The sequence below is a fragment of the Parambassis ranga genome, unplaced genomic scaffold (assembly GCF_900634625.1).
Source record: "Parambassis ranga unplaced genomic scaffold, fParRan2.1 scaffold_37_arrow_ctg1, whole genome shotgun sequence".
NCBI classification, from domain to species: domain Eukaryota; kingdom Metazoa; phylum Chordata; class Actinopteri; family Ambassidae; genus Parambassis; species Parambassis ranga.
Window position 1 is genome coordinate 390,150 of NW_021144804.1, and position 21,273 is coordinate 411,422.

At 41.0% G+C, this 21,273-nt stretch overlaps 1 non-coding gene across 1 annotated transcript; it reads left to right on the forward strand.

Annotated features, from left to right (window-relative positions):
• The first annotated feature begins 20,636 nt into the window (after positions 1–20,636).
• On the forward strand, positions 20,637–20,707 carry trnag-gcc (transfer RNA glycine (anticodon GCC)). The gene has a single exon. It is a non-coding gene; the product is annotated as a tRNA-Gly (tRNA).
• The last annotated feature ends 566 nt before the right edge of the window (positions 20,708–21,273 follow it).

Here is a 21,273-nt window from a genome sequence, read left to right on the forward strand (position 1 = left end):
TGGGAGCTGAGGACTGAGGACAGAGCTTCACAGCTTCTCTCTGAGAGGTTACAGCTGCTCAGCCTGAAAGAAATGAAATGTGTACATTTAACAATACTGAATAATTGTAAAAAGTAGAGCAGTGCAATGAAAAAAACAATTCTACAACATGAAAGGACACTATTGTCTAAGCTTAGTAATGTCAGTGGTTATAATTTGTGAATTATGTTTGTACATTTTTTATTATTAATCATCTGTCATTTCTATGGCAGAGAACAGGAATCAGCCAATCAGAAAAAAATGTATTGTTGCCAGGTGAGGTCTGAGATTCAGCTGCAAGCACACCGTGCAGCAGACGTTATGGCATATAGGGCAGGCCAGGAGTGAGAGACAGGGAGCGGGTTTCCTTCTATATTGATCCTCCCTTTGTGTTTCAGTCACTTCATGTGAACTGATTGTGTGCTGATCAACACAAGCAGACACATCAGCACAGATTCATGTGAACTAAGTTACCTGTTGTGCAGCTTTTTTTGGAGGTTTTGGGTAATCTGTTTCTAATCTGTTTAATCTGATCTGTTCTGTGAAGTCTCTAAAACCTGACAGTGCAGCTGATGGCCTCATTGGGAATACAGTGAAACAGAAATGTGGTTTTTGTGGTTAAAGTCATGGTGGCACAGAGGTAGACAGTAACAGATGTAAACATTTTGTTCTAATAACCTGTTAGTGTAGTGCCACCATGAGGCTGACAGAACTGTTTCATTTTCAGTTGGTTTTATATTTGTCATCATGGCTTAAAATAAATAAGGAGTTATTGAATCTCTCAGTAATAGTTGTTGAGTTAACCCTTTACTTCTGTCAGTAAAATAGCTGTTGAAATTAGGGATGTCCCGATTCGATCACGTGATCGGAAATCGGGCCCGAGTACGTGATTTCAGACTCGATCGGAATCGGATGTTACCTCCCGATCAGGACTCGGATATATATTTATTAGGGCTCTCAAAGTTAACGCCTTCTGTGCAGGGTGGCTCTGTGTCCTGTAGTGTAGGGGTATGACTAGGCCTGTCGCGATAAACAATAAATCAATTAATTGCACGATAAATTAAATGGGCTAGATAAGTTTTTCGGCCGTGATAAATTACATTTGCATGCTGGTTTGTTTTCCTCTCTCTCTCTCTCTCGCTGCCAAAGAGACTGGATGACTAAAGGCGTCACTCCGGTGCGTCACAGCGCTGCAGGGCTTGGACGTTACAGCAACACAGAGAGCTGTGAAGCTGCTCAACACCGTTTCAACAATTTGCCACAATTCACCACGACACTAAACATGCTCATGTATGTATGTATCGCTGCAGCGCCACCCATTAGTCCTCTTGCCCAGTCCTCTGGTGCCATCTCTGCTGTCAGTTTCTATGTGTTTCTGTCTACATGGTGGCGTTTGTAAAATTCACTGCAGCTGTCTGCAGCGGCCTGATGCGCATACACACATGCAAACGCAAACGCGTGCGCACACAAGCACATGTGCGCACAGGTGAGCCCACTCCCAGAGAGTGCGTGTTGTTTGGCTCTCTGTTGCTCATGACGTGCTAGTTGGTTTGACTTAACTCCATTGACTATGCTCAGATAAGCCATGGTAATAGGCCTACCACTACTCATAATAATAATATCAACATTAATATTAATATCATTAATAATAACAATAATAATAATAATGTTGATGATTGGGGCCTTTCCAGTGTTAAATGTTCTTTAGAAATTAAAGTTTATTGATCTTTGAAAGGGTGTACCTGCATTGTATGTCGTTATCATTATATTAGTTGAACATGGTCTCAAAACGACAATGTTAGCGATTATCGCAATATTTTCTCTTTAATTAATCAATTAATCACCCAGCAAAATCTGTTATCATGACAGGCCTAGGTATGACAGTTGCTTTTGGTGCAAGGTCTCGATGAGCTGCTGTGTGTCTGAAATCCTGAAAGCCTTTATTCCACAAACACAAGCACCGCATCAGGCCTGCTGCGGTATATGTCAGTCTGTAATCATTTAAGTTGCTGCTTTATAGAGTGTATTAAGGTGTGGGGGCCACAACTTTTGTTTAAGTGACCTTGAGGTTGGTAAACTGAGTTTCTGAATTCATTAGAGGGTTAAGAAAAAAGGTTATATTGTGTTTTTGCCTCCAAACAGCTGGAGTGTTTTTCTTTAAAAAAGTGACATTTGATGTTTAAGGCTCCAAAACAATATTCTAATTTTATTTTCATGTTCTTAGTTCACCAGCATTAACCTTTTCTTAAATAACTGAGAATTATTTTTCTAAAACCTTGTGTTGTGTTACTTATTACTCACCTGAGAAAGGGCAGTGATTCAATTGCAGAGACATATGCAGACGTAGTTAAGATCTTCATTAAAAATATAATTTAAAGATGGCCATTTGATTGATGGGTCAAACACTGCACTTGTGTGTATTAAAGGGACATCCAAGATAATAATTAAAAATGAGTTAATCAGGGTTAAGAAACATTGGATAAATACTTTAAAAGAACCTCAAAGCCTGCCCTCATCTGTAATGTGGTGAGAGTTGCTCCTCTGGCACTTCCTGTGTTTTTCATTTCTTGCTCGTTTCCTTGTTTTTGTTCTTTCCAGGCGCGATGGTCCAGCTGGGTGGAGTCGTGGCTTCTTCTCACCTGGGTTCCGTTTCCCGTCATTCCGCCGGCTACTTAAGCGCCGCCTCCCTTCTCCTCGGCGCCAGTTCTTCACTGCTATTTTCGTACTAAGCAACCAGCCACCTTTCTGTCCGTTCTAAGTGACCAGTGACTTACCTTGTTTTTTGCCTAGGCCTCCAGCCACGCCACCCGGTTGTTTCTCGCCCTGGACCTGAGTTGTGCTTCGCCCTCGTGGTTGTTTTTCGTTCCTCCTTCAAGTTACCTCGTAGTTCGCCCTTGTGGTTGTTTTTGGTTATATTTTGGACTCAGCTCAGTTTTCGCCTCAGTGGTAGTTTTTTGTTTTCTCTATTAAAGTGAGTAAATGTACCTGCTTCTGGATCTCCGTCTGTGATCGCACATAACATCATCAATATGGCTACAGAGGGGAGTGCTACATGTTGTTGAAGTGTTTTCTATGTTCACACATGTTTGTCGGAAATATTTTACACCAGAAAGTTCCAACAATTTCATCTTGGAACTCATTTGTACTAGTTATATCTGCAACTCATGCTGATATACAACTGAAAACAAAACCATGCTGCATCTCAAAGAGCTTTAGTAAACCCAAACCTCCCTCATTGATCAGACAACTTGACAAGAGTAGAGTTACAAAATCATAAACTCAAAAAGCAAGAACTAAACCCCTACAGACATTCAACATCTGGGGTTGGGTGGGGTTAGTAATGCATCATCAGTTCAAAACATAAGCAGCAAAATCCAACCGATCAACCAATGAAATGTGAAGACTGGATCAACACCCAGATTTACCCTGACCCGAGGATCTGCAGTCTTGGGACTTCAGAGCTCACCCCACCACAAACTTTACATCACAACACATAAAACTATTGAGACTGACCTCAGAGTCTGCAGTCCACAACTCTCCAGAAAACCACGTAGCTGCTCCACATCCTGCAGGTGGTTCCCACTGAGGTCCAGATATCTCAGCTGGGAGGGGTTAGCCTTCAGAGCTGATCCCAGAGAGCTGATCTCTGACAAACCACAGCCACACAACCTAATAAAACAATACAAGACATTGATAGAGCCATTGATACCACTGATCATCTAATAATATGGGATAACATTAAAACATACAGATTACTGTTACTGGGAGGGAAGAAAATAATAATTATTCACTGAATTACTGAGCAACATTTGAACATATGAGTAGATCTGATTTGTCATCAGAGCAACAGTGACTGAAGATACACATGTCTGTGGTCCTTTTCTGTCTGTCAGTCCTGACAGATGATTTAAACACTGGACCTCAGCCTAATAATAACATTAACTGACCTGAGAACCTGCAGTATGCAGTGAGGACTGTCCAGTCCAGCACATAGCTGCTTCAGTCCTGAATCCTGCAGCCTGTTCCGGTTCATGTCGAGCTCTGTCAGATGGGAGGGGTCGGACTTCAGAGCTGAGGCCACAACTTCACAGTGAGTCTCTGAGAGGTCACAGTCAGAAAGTCTGTGATGACAGAAATATCAGAACATTATGAAAGGGACACGTTAAGTAGTAGCAGTGATCTCATTTGATCTGACTGTTTGACATGTAACAATAGTTCTGATCATTCTCATCGTCTCATTTTGACAGTGTATTTCACTTTATTCCTCTGTTGTAGGTTCTTCCAGCTGATATTGGTGAAAGATAAATTCTTCTCTTTCATGCAGAGACTTTAAAGAGTTATTCTGTTGTGTGACATCCTGATTGAACTGTTTGTGTAATGGTATGTGTCTGCATGTTTGCATACCATGATGTTGTGCTGCAGTTTTTGCAGTCTTTGTATCTATGTAGTTTGTGCAGCTCTTTGGCCACATGCAGCTGTTTTAACTACAAATAAAGACACATTTATTGTCCATTCATTTAACAGCTTCAAACAGAAACATACAAAACAATGTTTTCACAGTAGAAGAACATCTGAGACAAAAACACAGCTGATGTGATGTGTCAATGAACACAAGGAGCTCTGTTAGAGAGAAACACACAGTGTGAATGTGTCTAAGAACTAAACCAGTAATCTACACTGATTGGTCACATCTGGACTCACCTGAACTTTCTGCAGTTCCTCACAGCTGGAAGCAGTCTCAATCGTCCTTCTGTTGTTGTGTTGTACTTCATCAGGTCTAGCTCATCGAGAACCTCCTCTGACATCTGCAGCATGTAGGCCAGAGCTGAGCAGTGGATCTCAGAGAGTTTCCTCTCTGATCTGTTCTCTGACTGCAGGAACTCTTGGATCTCCTGATGCACTGAGAGGTCGTTCATCTCCATCAGACAGTGGAAGATGTTGATGCTTCTGTCAGGAGACACATTATAAGTGTTTCTCCGTTTCAGGTTGTTGATGGCTCTCTGGATGGCCTCTGAACTGATCTCTGTCTGACCCAGCAGGTCTCCTAAGAGTCTCTGGTTTGACTGCAGGGAGAGACCATGAAGGAAGCGAACCATCAGGTCCAGGTGGCCAGTTTCACTGTTCAGAGATTTCTCCATGACTCTGTCCAGGATGTCATCCAGAGATGACCAACTTTTCTCTCCCAGGAAGTTCACCAGCTCTTCATCGTCCCCATCAATGAAACAGCGTATGAGGTGGAAAGCAGCCAGAAACTCCTGAACGCTCAGGTGAACAAAGCAGAATGTTGTGAATTCCTGTTTCTTTTTCTTCTCTTCTTTGAAGATCTCTGTGAACACTCCTGAGTACACTGAGGCGTCACTGAAATCGATGCCACACTCTTTCAGATCCTTTTCATAGAAGATCATGTTGCCCTTTTCCAGCTGCTGAAGAGCCAGTTTTGCTAGTGAAAAAATGCACTGCCTGGACAGTTGTTCAGGGTCACATTTCTTTTTGGACTGATTTACCTGAAACATCAGAAACTCTGCATACATCTCAGTCAGGGACTTGGGCAGGTCTCTGGTTTCCAACATGTCCTCCAGAACTGTGGCAGTGATCCAGCAGAAGACTGGGATGTGGCACATGATGTGGAGGCTTCGTGATGTCTTGATGTGGGAGATGATCCTGCTGGCCTGCTCCTCCTCTCTGAACCTCTTCCTGAAGTACTCCTCCTTCTGTGGGTCAGTGAACCCTCTGACCTCTGTCACCACATCCACACAGTCAGTGGGGATCTGTTTGGCTGCTGCAGGCCGTGTGGTTATCCATATGCGAGCAGAGGGAAGCAGTTTTCTATTGATGAGGTTTTTCACCAAGATATCGGTGGTGGTGGACTCAGTTACATCAACAGAGTGACTATCATCAACATGAAGGTCCAGATGAAGGCGGCTCTCATCCAGTCCATCAAACACAAAGAGAAGCTTGAATTCGCTGTCGTCGTAGTTGCTGTTTCCTGATGATTCTAAAGCAGTAAAGATGTAATTAAGAGCCTTCTCTTTGATGCCCTTAGCCTCTGGGATACATTCATGAATGAGGTTTGCCAAACTGAACTGTTTTCCCATCCGTGGATTCAGCTGGCGGAAGGAGAAGGGGAAAATGAGATGCACATCTTGATTGGCTGTTCCTTCAGCCCAGTCCAGCATAAACTTTTGCACCAGGAAGGTCTTTCCAATTCCTGCGATTCCGTTGGTCAGCACTGTTTTTACAGGTATGTATTCTCCAGAAGGATGTTGGAACATGTCTCTGGGTTTGACAGATGTCTCAGTGTCTCTGGGCCTCCAGGCTTTCTGGATCTGTTGGACCTCATGCTGTGTGTTGATGTGTATGTCAGGGCCGGCTGTGATGTACAGCTCTGTGTAGATATCAACCAGACGCTTTTTATCGTTTGCCCAGCCTTCTCGTGTATACAGAATCTTGCCCTTGAAGTTTGATTGAAGAATTCTTTGGTAATATGTGATGTGGCGTGGCTCCGGTACTGGAACCATCCCATCTGTCAAAGACAGTGAGTAGTGTTAGTGTGTGTTTACACATATAGGCAGACCTTGTCTGTCTTAACTAACTTTCCCAGGTAGTTCAGTGTGTTCCTACAAAGCAAAACAGATCCATTATCATCCAAAAAAACGAATTCATCTTGGCAATGCTATGGCTAAGAGAGTAAATCAAGGCAACTGAACACATGGATGGTCTTTGTTGTTTTCTGTAAACATTTCACTGCTCCCCCTAACCACCTTCACTCATGGTACAAACAACTAATAAATAAACTTAACTTGAGCTTCTATGTTAAAATAACGAAACACATTAAAACATATGAGTTTAAATGGACAATCAAGTGTCAGTATTAGTGTGAGTGTAATGTGGTAGTTTTGTTTTTGCAACACTGACACTAGTGTAGAGTTTTAACACTATTGTCAGCCAGTGTTACTTTCTAACACCTGTCAGAGTTGAAATAACTCTCAACAGGTGTTAAAATGTACACTTTCAAGTTTTAATTTAACACTTTATAGTGTGGACACATAAAGAAAGCAGTCGAAAATCTGAATATTGCATGGTAAGTCTGACAGACAAAGCAAGTGATTAGAGCACCTTAAACACTGCAGTGTTTGGTACACAGGCTGGATTCAGTGTTAGGCTGTAGGTCATGAACTCAGAGGGGAGCAGTGCCCAAATCAACAAACAAAAAGACACTAAAACACACTAAGGTTCCCTAACAAAAGAAAAAAATGACAAAGCTGGAACCTAAAACTCCTGACCCAAAAACAGAACAAAGAAAAAGGGCGTCTCCCTCCTACAAGCTGCAGCTACACATGACAATATATACAGAGCTACTTACAAATGACAATGACTGATCCAAAAGCAAGATGGACTCCAGCTACACAAACACATCAACACAACAGGTACTCAGACACAGACTAAAGACACACAAATCATCTGGCTCATGTGAGAGTGGAAGTGAGGAGGACATGAGACTAAAAAGACACCTGGGACATGCTAGCAGGTCACAGTCCATATTCACTCCAATGACATCACATCCAGACGTTTGATGGACAAAAGCCTTTTTCTTGTTGCATATGTGGGTCAGAACAATAAGGATCCAGTAAGTGTGCAATGACACTGTGACTGAATACAAGAGACAAATGTCCATTAAAGACAGGACTTCTGATGGACTGATAGAACACTGACTCATGCACAATAACATGAGGAAAGACTGAGTCAAACTTACCCTTCCTCACATCAGGTTTTAACGTCTGCTCTCCACCATGGTCCACCCTGCAGGAAGAAACACATTCTGACTGTGTTATATCAAAGGCTGTCATGTGTGTAGCTACGTTGGTTGGCAGCATCAAAACACGAGACGAAATTATTGATGGAGACGAGATCCAATCAGAGCAAATTTTGTTTGTGGAAGGGAGGGACGAATCAGGAGACGGCGGCAGAGAGCCAATCAGAAGTGATCTCTCTGTGTAAGGACGTTACCCCGTGATGCTGGAAGTGTACTCATGCATGGTAACACAACACAGGAGAAGAACAGACACACGGACACGTTTGATGTCAAGACAAACAGGACGGTTCAAACCGTGTGGAGCGACTATCAGCGGTAAAAACACAACAAACCTGAAGCGACGTTTGCAGACGAGTCATCTTAACTTCCGCTCAAAGATACACGTGACAAAATCTATAAATGAAAACAGCGCTGATGGTTTTACGGCATGCGCACCGTTTCTAAGTTGTCACTGAAGTGTTTTACTGTAGTTATGGAGGATTCATGAAGAAAGTCATGACTGAACAGTGTATTCAGGGAGAGCAGCTCACTGTTCACTGGTTCTTAGGTCATAGCAATTAAATAAAGAGGTGTTTGTTTCAAATTACACAAGTTAAAGCTGTGCCTGTGTTATTGCACAATAAAACCTTAATTATTTCATTCATATTTCATCAAAAATATATATCAAAGAATTTTAGTCGACTAAAACTAGACTAAAACTTAAAAAATGTTGATGACTAATATGTGACTAAAATAAAATGACATTTTAGTCACAACACTAAAATAAAAACTAAATTAGAAATTGCTGCCAAAATTAACACTGATCACAATAAATAATCTACAGAAATACATTTGAAAATAAATATTTATATATTTATTCTCATAATAAAGGCACAATTCAAGTCCATATTTTAGGAACTAATTAACATGTACTAATTTAATGTTTACTCATTAATTTAAACTCCTGAATAAAGATTACAGGCACTTTCTGAGTGCAAAACGTTACAAGCTCTTTAAGGTAATATCAATCCACATTTATTTCAGTGTAGAAATGTGAGCTGTTTAGTTGGTGTTAGGTGTGTCAGTGTAATAAATGTCAGATTATGTTGAAACGACTTAACACAGTCTTGTTAGCTTCACATAATTTAGTTATTTCGATTGAACACAACAAAGTTCTGTGGAACTTGTTGACATAACTATATTAAGTAAATTGGACAACTTCATCAAAGGGGAACTGTGCATGTCACACAGCCAAGTGCTGCCACCTGGTGTCAGGTGTAGGTATCAGGTTGGTGAGCGTTCAGTTTACTCAACAATGTTGTGTTGAATTGACTTAGTTGGTTTGTGTTGCTTCAACAAGTTTACATTTTAAGTTTAGGTTTTAAAACCAAACACACAAATGTTAATGAAACTGCACATAATTACATTTATTTGATCCAACAACTCACTGAGATCACTTTCACTACCTGGGACTGTCAAACAGCAGGCCCAGGTATGAGGGTACAACACTGCACTTTTCACACTTTTATATGCCTGGGTCCAGTAGACCCAAACATCCTGTATATAATAGAAATGTGAGTGTGTGGGTCAATGAAAATGTGTTCAGATATATGTTCATCACAGTCAATGAGCCAGGGCCAGTGAGTCTCAGTTTAAAACAATAATTGGTTGGATCATTTTTCTGTTGATGAAAAATACAAAGGGTCCCACAGACAGTCAGAGTCAGTTTGACCTTTGACCTCATGCTCCTCATGTGCTCTAACATGCACTGTGAGCTGTAAGTCTTATACAGACAGGTGTGTGTCTGTCCTCATCAAGTCCAATCAGCATCACCAAACACAGCTGGACTCAGATGAAGGTTAGAACCATCTGAATCATTTTTCACTTTTTGTGTTTTAATCTGCAGAAATGTTTTCTGTCAACATGGGGTGCTGTGTGTACAAAAAATAACTGAAATGATTTCAAATGGCTGCAGCTGTTTATGTGAGCAGATGCTGTGACTTAATGACTGGAATGTTTAATCATTTATTTCATTTCATCCCAAAAGGACCGGATCAGGACTGACCTCACGTTTTTAAAGACTAAAAGACTAAAATGAAATGACTAAAAAGACACCTGGGACCTGCTAGCACACACCTTCATACAAACACAACACTCCCCCCAACACTTACACCACTGAATACCACTGTCACTCTGGATTCTACCAGCAGATGGAGACAAAGTAAACATGGGTCAGAGTACAGAGAGTCTAGAAATAACGTCATGATAAACAGTGAAGAAGCATTTTACATTAAGGATTTCATATGATGTCTGAAACATTGGATTGTAACTTATCTATAAAACTATGTTTTTGTAGGATTCATAAAAAGTGCATTTGGACTGTTTATAAGCAGGACCTCCATCTTTCTCCAAGCTTTAAAAAACAGCTAAGAGTTTTCAGCTCATCACTTCTGGAAACACTTCATTTTAAGAGACGGCCTCATAATGCTGTTAGAAGTGTTCTTATGATTCCTGAACACCATCTGTGCATCATAACTCAATCTCTACAGCTGCATTGGATCTCTGCTTGTTAATCAGTGATGGATGATAACATGTTACTGCACAGGTTTCCACCATTTTATGGCTGCATTAAAGACTTTGAACCTGGCTGCTGCTCAGTAAAAGCTCCATCTACAGACCAACATGAATGAGTGACACAGTGAGAATGTAAAAAGTCAAAAGTGTCTGACTGAACACATGATGCAGACACAGTGTTAACAGATGCTGCATTGTTCTACAAAGAGCAGTTTGATGACAGACTCTGTTTCATGCTGACTGTGAACATTTTCAAACATCTGGAACATGTTTAATGACTGTATGAAGCAGCCAGCAGTCCTCCACAACAGGACAGTGAACGCCTCTCACTAGCTGAATCACACTGTCTGTTAGAATGACACAAAGCTCTCTAACAATCAGATGATCGGCACGAGACGAACAGATACAATAAATCTTCCAAATGAAGCACAACAAGCAAACACTTGAAGTCACAGTAACACAACAACACTCATAAATAAACTGCTGTTAGTTACCTCCTGATGGAGAAAAGAATCTGGATGAAGCCGAGGAGTGAAGGTGACGTCCATCAGCAGGAAAACAGCAGAGAAAGAACAAACATGGAACTCACAGCAGCAGCTTTTCAACGCTCTGTTGATGCACAGAAAGGCTCAGCTCTCTGGATTCACCGTCACACTCAAGGCTTCTTTAAGGAAACATGATGACAGTGTTCTGACCTTTGGAACAAAGAGCTCAGGTCAAACATTCACAGACTGAACCAGCACAGAGTTCTTATCAGTTACAGTTACAGACCTTGATCTGACCGTAAGGAAGGAGAAACACACCTTCTTAATAAAGTGTGTTTCAGTGAAAACAAATCCATCAGCTCCAAACATCATTTACACTCGCTATAAATGTAACATTTGATGTTCTTATCTGACTGTTACTATGAATAAACTGTGTGAGGACTTTGTGCAGTTAGATCACAACCCACAGAGAGACTGTGACAGAAGCAAAGAACAGATTTACAAATTTGCAGAAAATTATTATTTGATACGATCAGACACATCAATGCTTTGGTTGTTCTGCCAGCACAGTGGTCCAGATCCTGAAAATGAATAATCTGAGCAGATTGATTGTGGGTGGATGAAAGAAGTGAGCAGATGAGGTATTCTCAGTTTATATAATATGAAGACAGGTTTCTGGAAACACTTCATTTTGAGAGACGGCCTCAGAATGCTGTTAGAAATGTTCATATGATTCCTGAACACCATCTGTGCATCATAACCCAATCTCTACAGCTGCATTGGATCTCTGCTTGTTAATCAGTGATGGATGATAACATGTTACTGCACAGGTTTCCACCATTTTATGGCTGCATTAAAGACTTTGAACCTGGCTGCTGCTCAGAGTGAGAACATTACTTGAAGCTGATGGGGAGCTGTGTCACTGCACAGTGTTCTGTGTTGAAGCTTCGACACACGATTCAAGAAAAGGGTTCATTACTCGAGGCTTCATTGACACAGTGCTCCAGTAGGACATCTAGTGGTGGATAAAATGAACTGTGGTGCGTGTTATTGGTTCATGGATTGTTTGGGATTTGAATCGCCGCACAGTCTCGTTTGACTACACTACATGGTTGAATGGTTTCAGGCTGACACAATAAAATACATTAAACTTTCACTTTTACTGCACAAAATTTGTATACAAAGTTACATTTGAAGTGATCATCATGATTAATCCGATTAAAATGTTTAACACAATTAAAGCATTTGCGGCGGAGAACAAAGCTGGATGCTGGTGTAGGGGAATCATTGTCGGTTTGGGTGCGAGAGGTTCCGGGTTCATTTTGTTCAAAAACTGTGCATACAGCCATCAACTGCACGAGCAGATCCCCGTTTATGCATAGCAATCTCCCACCTCATCTTAGGTTGCAGACATCGCTTTTCACACTCCTCACAAAACTGCACCTGTTCCTGAGATCGCTTGTAGAGTGTTTTTCTCTTGTCAGCTGTGTGCAGACTGAACTTTGCTACTCTGTCCAGTTTAGTCTCTTTGTCCTTTCACCCGTTTCAGAAACATTTGGATATAACATCATTGACTCAAGCAAAACTCCCCAAAGGAACTTTTCCACACAGATGTTTCAGAACATTTTCCTCTTTGGCAAACATGGCTTCTTATCTATGCATCCTTCATGTGACAAATAGCATTCAATTTTAAAAACAACTGAAACAGTTCCCTCATATTGTGCTAGATAAAGGCTTCTCACCTGTACGGGTTCTGATGTGAACAGTTAAATCGTTATTTTGACTAAAACATTTGCCACATGTTTGGTTTCAAAATGGTTTCTCACCTCTGGCTGGAGTCTATAGTAGTTGTCAGTGGGAGACAGGCCTTGATGGGTGGCCAGTCTATCACAGGGCTGCCACAGAAAGACAAAGACAATGAACCTAACATGCACGTCTTGGAATGTTGGAGGACATGTCACATGACGCATCTGATGACTAAATATAAGAACAAGCACATAAAAAATTCTGAACTTTAAGGAAGCTAAAAGCAAATAAAACATCAATTTATGACAGAGCTTCTGACATTGAACTATAAACTGTAGCTGACCTACAACTGGTTACTATGAAAAATACACTGTTATAATATGAGGTTATATATAAAGTTTACACACATGTAACAAATAACCAAACTGCTTTATAATGAATCTGTCACATATAATTCATGTTATTTAATCACTTCTGTTTTAATCTGTTTTAATTGGTCAGATTTATGTATGAAATATGATTCAAGTCCTCATATTACATATTTGAAGTTATGTCTCAATATTTTACTATAATAGTCATGATAACAAAAATATTGATTTAACAGACACGGGCAGTATGTGTGGATATGTCAAATATTATACATTTCTGTTCATGAAATATTATTGATGGACATGCTAGATAAAATATTTACCAGATCACATTTAACACATTATGATGAGTTATTATATATTATAATTATTACATATTGATGTCTATTTACCATCATTTACTTTAAAACCAAAATATGTATTTTATATATTGTATAATTTTGATTCAGTAGAAACAGTCCATGAAGAAAGTGACTTTAAACAGCTTCAACATTCCAACAGTAAAAACAAATGTTAGTTCTTACCTGTTACTATCAGTTTAGTTCCAGGACCAAAGATCCTCACACAGTGAAACAGGCTCATACAACAACCTGCTGAGTGAAGCATCCAATCAGGAGGCAGGATTCTGTCAGAATTCCATGTTGCAGGAACGTCTGTGTAAAACAGAGACACTGAAAATCTCCATGTTTGTAAAAAGCACCACAGCGTCCTCATCATAGCTTTTTCCTGCTGGTTCTAAACGTCCTCTGTTAACATGTGAAGCTCCGACTGGAAGACTCCCAGTCAGCGCCCCCTCTGGTCACATGGACTCATTCCTTCCTTTGTTGGGATCAAACATGCATTTGTGCAGCTTCCGATGCTTCAGAGCTCTTTGCGTGTGTTTGAGTCTGAGATGGAGGTGAAACATGAAGCTGATGTGGTTTTCTGTTCTCTGCTGGTTTTTGTTCAGGCTGCTCCCATAATCTCTCACTGTGGGACCTTCCACTCCACCAACAGGAGCAGTAGGTGGCTGAATGATCCTCTTTAACTGTCTTGAGCTCCAGCTCCAGCCCTTCTGTGTTTGTACAGCTGAGAAATCATCTTTCTGAGGATGACTGTAACCTCCATAGATGTCACCATTATCATTATCAATATAGAGAATCAGTCTGAATGTGTCCTGGTCTTTCTTCTGGTACCAGAATACAAAGCTGTCACTACACTGTTGAAGCCCTCCACAGCTGAAGGACACATGTCCACCGACTCTCCTGGTCAGCGAGGCATCGTCCTGGGTCAGATCTGCTGCCATGGAAACCAGCGCTGCAGAGACAGGTGGAGGTCAGTGTTTGTTACAGGTGCGGCTCGTCGGCGCCTGATTGGCTGGAAACACTCACCTGAACACAGCCAGCAGAGAGCAGCAGCCGGCAGGAGAAGCATGTTTCCTCTGGTGAACTCACAGAGAAGTGACGCTCTGATGCAGCTGAGGCCAAACGAGGACGAGCTGCTCAAAACTCCCATCAGCCCCTGCTGCCCTCAGATAAGACTGCTGAGTGCTGTGGTTTGTAACCACACCATGAAGGAGGAGCTTCAGATGAGACTGATCACTGCTAATAGAAAAGAAAAGAATTCTTATGAAGAGTTCAATAGTGCCATGATATCTGGTATTATCCTGTCACCACAGTTTGTTGTGTGTGTGTGTGTGGTGGTGAGGAAGGCTGGAGAACAGGAGAGATGAGGGTTTGGACTAATTGGACTTATTAATGACTTTTTACTAACCAGACTGAAAACTGTGTCATCACACACCCACACATGTTGTGTTATAAACTACTACTCATACATATTTATACACATACATATGTTTTTAAAGCATGCTGTGTGGATGGGAAAGGAGGCAGACCTGAGCCTGTCTGAGCATGTGGCTCCACCTAGTGGACAAAAGTGCAAACCACTGGCCCGGTCACAGAAGTCAGAGGCTCATGCAGATCATGGGGCATGTTTTGCAGTGCTTATCACGAGCGTGCTTCTCCTGCAGTTCACACACTTGTGAGGACAAACACTTGTTGTTGCAGGACTGACTGTCTGTGGTGGTTTGGCAGCGTCCTCCTGATAGTTTTAGTCTCTCATCAGATGTTCAGGTGAGCCACACATCAAGACATCAGATAAAAACAGGACCTGCTCCTTCCTGCAGGAATAAAAGCACTTGAGTGATGAACAGCTGATATTTTGGGTTTTATTCCTAACAACTTCACACACTACAGACCAGCCTCACTGCTGCCTCACTTCTCTAAAGTCCTTGAAACACTAATGATCGCTTAGAAACATTTATTGAGGAACATCAGTTATTAAATGAAAGCCAACATGGATTTAGACTGAAAAGATCAACCTCAATGGCAACAACTGATGCAGCAGAAGAAATCTCAAATGAGCTGCACAATAAAGAAATCTGCCTGGAACTGGGTCAAAGTGGTTTAACTGACAGAGTGCAATATGTGCAGATGGCAGTTTGCTTCTAGGTGTCCACCAGGGGTCAGTATTAGGTCCTTCTTGCTACATTCTGCACAGCACAGATCCTGTTTAAAGCATATAATAACTTCTTACCTGGTACCATCCAGAAACTCTTCACTCTGAGAGAGAAGTCCAACAGTCTGAGAGGTTATGGCAACTTTAAAGTCCTGATGGTGAGAAGCACCAGGAAGAGTCTGTGTGTCTGTATGTGGAGTCAAAGGGTTAATACTAATAATCAGTTATATTAAATTATGGATGATTATAGTATATTGTGTGATTCTCTGTTTCTATGCATAGATTCATCCTGTGCTGTTGTTATGTATGTGCTTACAGTATGACAGGAAGCAGCTACAGGTTATGTTCTATGAATGATGGAGACGGGTGGAGTCAGATCAGTTCTACTTCCTTCCACTCCCTTTCAAGCATATAGTGCAGACTTCATGTACAAGCATGTATCCAGGGTCAGTTCTGCAGGCTTGTTACACTGGCCCTTACACGGTCCTACAAAAAGTAAATGACTGTGATTTTATCTGCCATGGCATTTGTGACGGCCACAAAAGTGTCACATTTGTGTTTTGGGAATAACACGTTTGTAATGTATTGTTTGTTTTTGGAATAGGTATATACTTGAGAAACGTAAAGTGTGTGTTTTGTAAGGGTTTTCCTTTAAAAAAAATGGGTATGTAATAACCACTCCAGAACAGCAGGGGGCAGCGTCGAGTGCTGGGTTTCTCTGCGCTACAGGTGGATTTTCCTCATTACTGCAGAGAGCGCACTGTGAACTGACGCGCTGTCGTCCTGCCTCATCATTTCTTTCCTGAATTTCAGGTTAGTGATGTGTAAAATGACACAGAATAAGGATAACACGATGTGAAAATGTGTTTAAGAGTTGAGTGAGTTATGTTGGCCAAATAGCTCTGTAGAAACATGGGTTTAATTAGTTGCTGTGCTCCGTGACGAGCAGGCTGAGCCTGAGATACTTTGTTAGCTTGGCACACACATATCCCTCCGCGCAGTGTGTGCAAGTGAGCTCCGTATAAGTTTGCTCCCACTTGGTTATGAGTTGTTTCGCCAAATGAGTTGTGAATAAAATGTTTAGGATTGAATATGAGTAAGACAGAGTTAAGTAAAGAGTTGTTAACCTTGGTTTGATGGGTCTTTGCAGTATGGTGATGACAGTGAATGAGTTATGCTCATCGAAGGACAGTTTATATTAAAGACTGTTAATAGAAGTTGTAAAAACATTTTGAATAGCTTAATATTACAATAGTCCATACATTTTGAGTATAAAGAGTAAGAAAAGACATTTTTGGAAATGTATGTTATTTTGGGATGGACTGTAATTTATTGATGTTGATTTATGATTGATTCATGTTGAACGGACATTCAATATTGCACATACATTGGACATAATGAGTCTGAACAATAAGAGTTATTGTTATAAGTATTTTCTGAAGGAAATGTCCAAATAAATGACTGCAGAGAACGCACTGTGAACTGACACGCTGTCGCCCTGCCTCATCATTTCTTTCCTGAATTTCAGGAGTTTATCTGGCAGCCCGGTGCCGTTGCTACGGTACCCGTTACACATTCACTACCTCAGATTGGTCAACACTCACAACATCTACATGAGCATCAGTGAGACTTGGCTGCTGAGCGGGACCATGAGCGCTTATGGCCAAGGCTTGGTGCTCAGCCAGATGAAGTTTGACTCCCAGCAGCCAACCAGTGGTCTCGTGTGTGAGGCCGCCTCCCTTAAAGAGCGCCTCCCACTCACCACAAAGGAGGACCTGCTGCTGTTTGGACCCCTGTCTGTAATAATGTGTCTTTGCATGCTGGCCATCTGCTACTGCTATGTGTGTGTGTATCGGGCTGCACTCGGCGTGAACACAATGTTGAAGTCCAGCAACCACCGAGCCAGATGCACCATAGGACTCTACCTCTCACTGTTGTTGCTCCAGCTGTCATCAATCATATTTCATATCATCTTTACCATGACGCTGAAGAGAGAAGCCCTCTGCAGCGTGACCACCTCCATGGTGCTGCCTCTGATAATCAGAATTCCCTCGTGTATCAATCCTTTCTTCAACGCCAGGAATCCACAAATCAGTTATCTCCTCTTTTCTGCATCCAGTCAGAGGAGACAGGCTGAAGAAGTGGTAGAGATGGAGGTGATTCAGTAGAGCAGGAGTCCTATTTATGTGCCTCATTTGTTGAACTTTAAACAGCATATTTATTGGATTTCTCCCTCAGACTTTGCAGGAGCAGGATACATCTCAAAAATCAGAAATCTGAGTTTAGATTAAGGATTTTGGGGAAAGAAATTGTCTAAATGATCAGAATTTAAAGTCAGAATTCTGAATTGAATCTAAATGAGCTATGAATATATGATTACAAAATAGATTTTTAATTTGTATGAATTTAATTTATTCATTGAAAAATATATTCTCCATTATTGACTGTTTATCTTACTGTGTCAGGTCCCCATTAAAATGTACCCCCTCTCGTATTATTTGAACCTATTGTGTGCAGAGGCAGCTGAGTGATACTATCACACTGTATTAAAAAGAACAAAATAATTACAGAGAGCACAAAATGAACTGAGGACAGACTGCAAGCACCTCAAATAACAAACTCTACATTGAATCTTTGTGGCATGTGTGATACGTCGCTCCATTTGAACGCTTGGTGTTTATTCTAGATATCATTAATATAAGTGTCCGTGCAGTTATCACAAAATAGCTTTTCTGGCACTGTCAGGTTTCTGAGTGCATATCTATCAATCACAGAAGTATATCTGTGGATGCTCTCATTTATCAGGTCAGAGTCATTTCCAAGAGTTTCAATGGAGGCAGCTGGACTCCAGGACTGTTTTTGAAGATGTTTCCCACTCCCCCGAGTGGCTTCTTCAGTTCTGCTACTGCTCTGGTTGGAATCTGAGTTTTATGTGTTCAGGACCTCTGTGGGTGGATCTTGCAGGAGCTACCATGACTAAGATCTCCCAGAAAGTGTGTCTGGGCCCTGTGCAGGACTAGTTGACGGCCCATAGTTAGAGTTTTAAAATTTGAATGGGAGTGAAGTCTGCTAGGCAAAACTGTAGCATATCAATATGTATCTGCCATCAATAATGTATAGGAAAGCATGTATACTGATTAAATCACAAAACACGCTGTTATAAGTGTCTTATAAGGAAACACAGACACTAGGATCCATTTTCCTGCACACGCTGTGACAGTGCCTAAAACTGCAGTTGATCCTGTGGCCACTTGGGGGTGGCACCAAAATTAAATCCCACAGGTGTTTCTGTTCAAATGTCAACAGAAATAAAAAAAATTCATGTCTATAGATAATTATTCATGCAAATGGTTCTCAGGCTAATCAAGAACTGCCGTCCCTCAAATGACCAAAATTCAGTCCCATGGTCATGTTAAACTGTCAGTGGTAGAAAGTATCTATGTAAAGCTAAAAACAAACAAACAAAAATCAATAAACACTGTAGTCTTTACCAGGTAACAACATAATACAGCAAATCTGCAGTTCCTTACATGGCCACTTGGTAGCTGGTCCAAAATAGTTTCTGTCCTGATAGACTTCCATATAAAATACTTTACAGCTAGAATTATTTTTTAATTAAATTTGAGCAGCCAGACCCCAAAAACCCCATATCCAAAACCACTGAGGAGAGATTGTTGAACTGTATATGCTTATCTAATTCAAAGTCATGTGTTTCTGCAGATCAAAATAAAATCATGTTTGTATATCTGATTGGTTCTTAGCAGACATAGTTTGGTCTGATCTGTGTATAGGACATTGTTTCAAGTCTTGTGGCTTGTTCAGATGTAGTTTTGTGAACCTTTGCCAGTGTTGTGCCAAAAAGTGATCATGCCAAAAAGTGAGCCTTAAAGCTGTTTCGCCAGATGTCTGTAGTACAGATACTTGTAACTTCATGTCTACAAAATACTTTGTGAAAGGGAAATGCTTACAAGTGCTGCAGTCTGTCATGCTGGTAGGCTTTTGGTTGTAGGATTTCTGAGGCTGCTGTGTCTGATAAATGTGTGTATTTTGCTCCCTAGCCCAGTGAAGCTGAGAAACTGTGTTGAACAGTTAGAAATGGAGACTTGCTCGTTGGTCTTGCTCGGTAACCATGCTGAAGAAATCTTCAGTTTAAGGTTTGCCCAAATGCCAAAGGGCCACTGAACACATCCACACATTTGCTCTGAGCTCATGTGATGTGCACCAAACTCTCACTCTGCCTGCAGCATCGCTGGAAGTGTCCCCCTCTGTCTTCTATAGTCTGATTTGAATGATGTCTGATATCAGCAAGTTCAGCAATTTCAGTTGATTTTTAACGTCCTCCCACCATACTAGTGGATCATCTCCTTCATCTATTTCGTTTCTAATCATTTCTATATAGTTATTTATTTTATGTCTAAATCACTCTCTGATATTTCCAGGTCAACTCTGGTTTGTTTCAGTGTTCCTTTAACTAGCTGTCTCCTGGAGTAGTCGCACACGCCGGGGTTGAGGACTCTCCACATATCAGCTATATTATATTTTGCCATTATGTGAAATAATTCATATCTACTAGTGTCGTTTCTTATATTTCTATTTGCTGTAACATTACTGGTTAATATCGTATTAACATCTCTTATCATTATACTATAGTCAATACTGTATGTATGTATTAGGTACATGTTGTGCAAGTATAAGGTACTAAATATTTTAATCATTATTATTTAATACCGTGGACGTCGCTAGCCCTATTTTAGGGGGGCTTCAGCCTCCCTAAAATAATCCAAAGCCCCCCTATAATTTAGGCCAATATTTTGTTTATTATTATTATCTTGATTATTTCGGAGTTGACCATGTCATATATGACATGAGAGCATATGTCTTACAAAGTCGCTCATATATCAGGAATGGTAATAGCTAGATGTTCTGTTTTTTTACTCGAAAAGAGGACACCTCCACACATGCTGGTGTCTCTTCTCCCCTGTAGTTTCCTGCTTGTTGCTCCGTCACACGCCCTCTGCTGGTGAGCTGCGTCATTACACACAACCGCTCATTTAATGAGGTGAATTTATAACTTTTGACTTTATGTGGAGGAGGGATTGATTTTGGAATGAGGAGGCTGCAACCTGCGATGGCACCACTAGATGTCAGCTTTTCACAGCATTGGTGGTTCAGTGGTAGAATTCTCGCCTGCCACGCGGGAGGCCCGGGTTCGATTCCCGGCCAATGCAATGACACTTTTAACTGAGGAACATGTGAGGGGACATATATTCACCTTCACATCTATGCTGTTGTTCAGCATGTTGTTTTTATATGTGTTAACAGACCTATCTGACTTCTGTTAACATCACTGTGACACACACACAGAGGCTCTACACTTCACAGACGAGCTTCAGTGGTACAGTGCACATCACATTTGAAACAAGAGCACTTACCATCACTGGTAGTGAAGGTGTCACAGGAAGAATTACTGTGATGTTTTACCTTTAGAGCCTTTTTATAGAACACACTCATTTGATTTAAATTAGGAATGTTTGTTCTGTAGTTGTATTTGATTTAAAAAAAGACCATGTTTCACCTCTTTCTGAGCCTCATTAGTGCAGTAGGCAGCGAGTCAGTCTCATCATCTGAAGATTGTGACTTCAACCCTCACAAGGGGCACTTGTTTTAGAGCCAGAATACAGATTACAAAGAGCACACTGTATGTTTACATGTCATACAGCTCATATTCATAGAGACCACTGAAGCAAGGCATCTGGACTTGTAGAGTTTTCTTGAAGACGTTTCTCTGCTCCTC